Raw genomic sequence first — 7,359 nt, 5'->3', positions numbered from 1 at the left:
CATAATATAAATAGATCACTCACTCATGTCACTGCAGCATCTGCTTGTAATAACAACAAACCATATACACAGAATGATGTATTACTTTGCAGAATACAAGAAAATAAGATGAATTGCAGCACTAAGTACACAAAAAGTAGTAGGCCTGCCTGACTAATCTTTTTCAGCAGGATCAATATTAATTCCATTTGACCATGTGTCTTCATATTGATGTAGTGATTATCACTTGTACGGGAACTCCATTCATCTTTCCTTCACATTTGCAAATTTTTCAATCACTGTTTGACTGAAGTAAGAAATTCCTAAAATGAGGTCTCATTCATTTGAGAACATTGCAAGTGCTGGTAGTCTTTCTTGGTCCATAATACTCCATAAGTAGGTTTTGAAGCATTTAAGTGTTGAAAAACAACGTTCTGATTCTAATGTGGTCATTGGAATTGGAATTATCATTTTCAAGAGCTTCACAGTTCTACTGAATACACCACAAATGACTGCTTCTCAATGACTGCTTCACAGCCTGTGCCACCACCACCTGATTTTCTGAATTTCGCAGGTGAGAACTTTCCATGCAATACATCCTATGTTCCCGTAACCCTCCTGGCCTCAACCTTCGTTAGTCACTGTGCTCACCCATCCAGCCCCCTCCCTGTTCCCATTCCAGCACTACACAGCCGTCATTTTCACTGCCACACCCAGTCTTTCAATTTCTTTTTATTTCTCTCCTTTCCGCTACTTACCCCTTCACACCTTCTCTCCTGCCCTCTGTCTAAACTGCAACACTTCACTGTCTGCCAATCCCACCATACTATCCCTCTCCCTTCCCCACCCCCCCCCCCCCCCCGCCTCCTCCTTACCCCCCACCCAGTCGCCACTCCCATCATGCACTGGTACTGCTGCTCGCAGTGTGGTTTCAACTCTCTGAGACTGCAGACGTGTGTGCAAGTTGCATTTGTGTGAGTGTGTGTGTGCGTGTGTGTATGTGCAAGGGCGTACCCAGGATCTGAACTAGGGGGGGGGAGGGGTGGGGGGGCAGGTCATACTAGTCTCAGGAAACAAGGACTCAAGACAACATACAGCACTTCTTATTAAATAAAACAGTAAACCAGTGAAAAACTGCTTTTAATAAACATTTTAAATACAAGAATGCGCTTGTACAATCCGAGAAAACATGCAGCATTTCTTATTAAATAAAACAGTAAACTAGTAAAAAAACTGCGAATATCTTCTAGGGGGGGGGGGGGGGCAGCTGCCCCCCCTCCCCCCTGCCCCTCGCTGGGTACGCCCATGTGTATGTGTGTGCACTGCTGACAAAGACCTTAATGACTGAAAGCTTTGATTGCGTGAATCTTTTTATTGTGCCTATCGCCACTCAACATCTCTGCTATATGGTGAGTGGCAGCGTTCCTTCTCTGGTATTGTTACATTCCATCCTGGGTCTTCCATTGTTTGAAAAATATTATTATCTATTATATAATCTATCAAACTCAAAGCTCCACAGATGCTTTTGAACTCCTCTCTTCTGTAAATAATAGAGTTCTGTTCAATGTTTCCTCACTTTCAAAAAAGAATAGCATTTAATTACAGCTCTGAAAGAGGTTTCTGGAAAACTGGAAGAATAAGTGGTGAAATTCTCTGGTAGAAAAAGAGAGGCTGCAAATAGATGCCCAGTGATCTCAAATCTTTCTTCTTCCTTGTAACTTATAACATCACATACTGTCCATCTCCATAGCTGTGTAGTCAATGCAGCAGAATGCAATGTGTGGGGCTGGGTTTGATTCACAGTTGGGTCAGAGATTTTCTCGCTCAGGAGTTGAGTGTTGTGTTATCTTCATCATCATATCATACTCATCAACACACAAGTCGCCAAAGTGGTGCCAACTAAAAAGACTTCCACCTGACAACCGGTCTACCTAATGGGAGGCCCTCACCACAAGACAATTCATACATCGCATTCTTCTTTTACCTCTCTCAGTAGACGGCATATTACTCCAGCTTCAGTTCTCTCTCTTTTTGATACTCATTCAAATCTGTTGAATTCTCATTAACTACTCCTTTAATTTTTGTAATTTCATGCTCAAAAGCTGTCAGCTGATCTTATGCATAAGTTGGTTCAATGTCCCTTTCCTGTATTTGGTTATACAAAATATCCACATGGATCATAATTTAATGAGAAAATGAGAGCCAGAATATTAACCTTTCATCTTTTAAAATCACCACTAAGCTACAGCTGTGTAGGATGGTGTTTTCATTACACAGTTTTTATCCATTGCTCATATTATTCACACACTTGATAATATCTTCCATATACTCAAAAACAATATTGACACTCCTTGACTGGAAATTCCATCAAGCAGACACCGGACGTGGCTGTCATTTTCGTACTATTTAATCAAGAATTCCTATTCTTCGTGGAGATTCTGAAAAAGAGGCTGCAAGTCCCTGAAGTTTAGTGAAAAATATGTGCACATTTTTATTAATTGAAGTAACTTTCCACAAATGAGATTCTGTTCGTGGTCATAGTAATGAATGTATGAAACACTGGAAAACTTTTCCTTGACAACAGCCTGCACCCCATGTGATGAGCCACTCATGACTGCTGCACCATAACATTTTTGTGCTATTAGTTTGTGTGGACAATCCCCAAAATGGTGATTTATCTGTTCTCCGATGTACATTGCTAAAGACTGGGCATCGCTTTTATGGTGCTATGAAGTCCCAAAAACTTTCAACTGGTCTTCCATTAATGATGTATATATTATAACCATCTGTAAAACACAGGCTACATCACTGGTCTCATCTGCTATTACCCCCAAGAACTCTACATCTTTAATTTACTTTATAATTTTCTTTTGGCCGGCTTGAAGCTTGCATTAGAGGAGTTCATTTGGGATCATTTTAGAGGCACCTTTGAAAACTGTTGCTTTTTATTAATGGAACTGTAATGTAGAGTCTATTTCTGGACTAAAATTTATCAAGACATGAAAAATGCCAGAGTTTTAAGATTATTCAGTCTCATCATGTCTTCCGAGGGCAAGTTCCAATCACCACAGAAAAGTATACAGTTAATAATTAGATTTAGTATATACCTGTTATCAAAAACTTTTTGGTTGTTTAATGCTACGATCTCATGAACCACTGTCTGATTGGGAATCTATATTTACATTGCCTAAACTTGATATATTCAAAACATTATTCACATCAAAGAAAGTTCATGTTTCCTAATTTATGTCATAGAGGTGTTGAACAGACTCCATGTTTAATCCACAAAAGTTCTCCTCCAAATAGTAAGCAAGGGAAACAAAATAAGGTGTTTTTCAAATCACAACCACACACTCATTCATGCTTGCTGTGTAGTTGAGAGTTAAATTTTTTATTGAATTGATGACTTTTTGTTTCAGCTGCCTGCGAAATCATCAAAATGGGAGTTGGCCTCCTCACACCCTCTTGATTCCTAATTTTTCTTCAAATCTGCATAAATTGACAGTTCATAGAGCAAGGAAATTACTTGATTCATTATTTTACATATTCACTTGTTACTTGAGCTTTAAAATTCACTATAGCACACACTGAAATAATGAATCCAATGCGTAATAAATAGTTATTTCAATCGTAGCCACATGTGAACTGGTCTGAGAATCCCACTTTTTTGAAGATTTGACAGTTCCAGTTGTCTTTAGAAGAGTTTTAACCCTGTTTCTGCAGCTGGCAATGTAGCTTGAGTGAGGTTTTTGTACACACACAAGGAGCATAAACGAGAACAGTGTTGTAGTGCTGTAAAGTATTGGCTCTGCACCCCCCACCCCCACCCCCTCATGAAATCTTAATCTGCGCTTGCAGTTGCACTGCAACTCCATGGCGCTGTCAGCACATTTCCATCCCAATCAGCTGAATTTGAGATTTAAAGCCAGAGCCCAGACAATTCAAAAGAAATAAATAGCATGCTACTACTGAATTTGTATTGAAAGCTCAAAAAGCAAACACAGTTCAAGCAAATTATTTCTGGGGAGTAGTGTAAACCTGCAAGCCTTTGCTGGAGTTGACCCTTTTAGGAAGGACCTGGGGAAGGATAGATAGGCACAGTTGGAGGTGAGAAATTCCTGGAAGATGACAAGGGAGTAGTAAGGTGAAATAGGGGGAGGATCACAGTTGGATGGTGGTATGAACTGGGAGAGGTGGGGGACAGTGTTGGGATTAAGATGGCTTCAGTTCGAAGGATTGCTCACAAAAAGAAGTGTTTCCATTGCAGGGACTGGGAAAAGGAGAGTAGACCTTTGACAAATTTGGGTCTAGAGCTGAAGGTAGGGCCTGCGAATAGGACTGAAGCCTCTGTGTGGATGAAGGGTTTTGTGAAAAGGTTAACAACATGTACAAAGATTGTTTTGACTGTGGATTTAGTGGGGTGTTGACACAGAGTTTTAGGGGATGTGGTAAATTGAAAATGTGATGTAGACATGATCTAGTTGCTATCAGGGGTTGATGAGGAGGATTACTGTAGATAGGATAGGGACTGGATAGTGGTGCTCCGAGGTGGCAGTTGGATGTCAGTAGGTTGGATAACTTAGGGAGATGGTGTCTAGAATGCTCTTCCCAGTGCTGGGGAGCAAGAGATTTAATTTCAAAATGTGATGTATGTGGTAGGGATTGCACAGTAGCCTGCTTTGTGAAGGAAGCGGAGGTCTGGGGATGCCTTTGCCATGGAGATGTGCTTCGCAGTACCAGGTTTGTGAAGTACAGGGACTGATGGGCTCTGAAAAGGTGAATGTTTCTGTGAAAGGAAGGATGGGATCAACAGAAAGGAATTTTTTAGGTTCCTCCCTTGAAATGGGGAGGGGGGGAGGGTTGATTGGTGATTCCATGGTTCAGGCAGCATTTAAGGAACAAGATGCATGACTGATTTTTAGTAGGGAAAGGAATAATTTTCTGAATTTATGCAGAAAGATGGAGCAGGGCCCATTGTGGCTGGGATGACAATGGGGAAACAGGACATGATGTAGGAAATGGGCCAATGAATACATTTTATGGAAGTGAGGGGAGCTGGATAATAGAAAAAGACACACAAAAATTTGTACATGTGCAAAAATACACATAAATACATAACACTACACAACAAAATAAATCTTTTTCCCTGCTATTGTGTTGAAAATATTTTCCTTATAGTCATACAAATGCACCGAATACAGAACTGTAGTTTGATTTGCTCTGGCGCATCAGGGAAAAAGTTTGTCTGCGTAAAGGTCTGTGTAAAGCTGTATCTTTCCTACAATATTTGGAACACATTTCTCCTACATGTGAATGGAAAGATGTCCAGTTAAGTGATATCATGAGATCAATTGCAAAATTAAGAAGTTCAAGAGCAGAAGACATTTATGGTCTTTCTAATTTTGTAATTAAAAAAAATAGGAGATATAATAGCATTTCCACTCTGTGTACTTGTAAATTGGCTGTTTACTAGTGATTGTTTCCCAACATGTTTAAAAATGACACCACTACCCAAAAAAGGAGACAAGTCATGTCCAAGTAATTATCAACCAATTTCTCTTATATCCATTCTATCAAAAGTAATAGAGCACTGTATGCAACTCCAAATCCATAAGCTTCTATCTGCCAAAAACCTCCTTAGTGATTCTCAATATGGATTCAGACCTATGTTATCAACTGTGAAGGCAGTGGAAAATATTATTTCTTTCACTTTGTCTGCATTCGAATCCAAACTTTCTGTAAATGCCACACTTGTAGATCTAAGTAAAGCTTCCGATTCTGTCAACCACAGACTTCTATTAAATAAGCACTGCTCGTATGGTTTTGAAGGCAAAGTACTATCTCTGATTATGTCTTATCTGAGCGATAGAAAACAAATAGTACATTTTAACAGAAACAAATCAAACACACTGGGTGTAACACGAGGTGTGCCACAAGGGTCCATGCTTGGACCCTTGTTTTTCATAATTTATGTAAATGATTTGTCCAATATGATGCATTGTAAGTCCATACTATATGCAGACAACACCACCTTTCTTACAGTAGATAGGGCCTTGGACATACTGAAGCACAAAAGTGCAGAACAACTCAGAATATCCAGTGTATGGTTCGGAGCAAATGAATTACAAATTAACCACTCTAAAACTGTAAACATTCTATTCAGCCTATGTAACAATAACAACTTTAGTTCCTCAGTGAAGCTTCTTGGCATTCATCTGGACCCAAAATTAACCTGGGAAACTCACACCAATTATGTATGGAAAAGTTATCCTGAGTCACCTATCTGCTAACTAAGCTCAGGACTTGTGTGATGGATGAGCTACTGCTAAATGCCTATTATGCCTTTTTTCATAGCCACCTCACGTATGCAGTGCTTTTATGGGGCAACGCCTCTGGGGCAAAAAGAATTTTTCTTTGGCAGAAAAAGGCCATTAGGTGTATTGCTGGAGTGAGAAACCATGTATCATGTAGATACTATTTCAAAGACACTTACATCACTGTTTATTCTCAGTTGCTTAGTGCACATAAAGGAAAACCAAGAAAGCTATAAAATGCACGAGTCTATACATAGCCATGACACACACCAAAGGCAGATGATGGACATCCCAGTTGCTAGGCTTAAAAAAAAGAACCAAAACAGTTACACATACACAGGGATACAATTATTTGACATGCTACTACCTACAGCACACAGTGTATCACTGAATGTCTTCAAAAATATTACAAAAAGGTGGCTTGGACAAAAAGCATTCTGTACAATAGAAGAATTTAAAGTATGTAATAAAAATGATCTAATCTATTAAAACTGCTGTATGACATGACCACCATATTACATGAGCACTTCTGAAAATGTTTTTGTATCATGCGGTTGTGCTTTATTTACATAATGCGTTTTCCCCAATGGTTAACATCTATTAAGCCTGTCTCATTTATATTTGTTAAAATGTTTTTCTTAGCATGTATATTGTGTTACACATACAGTATCTCCTTTTGTCATTCTGCATGACACATTTATGTTTAATGACTACAAAACATGTGCAGTATAAAACATATTTACTCATTAAGAATGTTAAAAATGTATGACTTATTTTGTAATTATATAATGTATATAAAATGATGACATCAATTGCAAGAAAAATGCTTAAAGATGGATCAATAAATCAAGGACAATGCTATAAACTATGTTGAATTGTGAATGTGAGAAATTTTAGGGAAATTAATGTGTGTACTTTGGGGTGAAAACACTAAATATTATAATTAAGAAACGAATTACAAATATTTATTTACCTCTGAAATGGTCAAGGACCCTTAGTTACACTAAGATTGACAATCACTTGGTTTAAAAGTGTGTAGAGCTTCTTGCTTCCTGCCTGAAAAAAT

This window comes from Schistocerca piceifrons, chromosome 4 (assembly GCF_021461385.2).
Source record: "Schistocerca piceifrons isolate TAMUIC-IGC-003096 chromosome 4, iqSchPice1.1, whole genome shotgun sequence".
NCBI classification, from domain to species: domain Eukaryota; kingdom Metazoa; phylum Arthropoda; class Insecta; order Orthoptera; family Acrididae; genus Schistocerca; species Schistocerca piceifrons.
The sequence above is the reverse complement of the archived record's forward strand: the minus strand, read 5'-3'. Positions refer to the sequence as shown.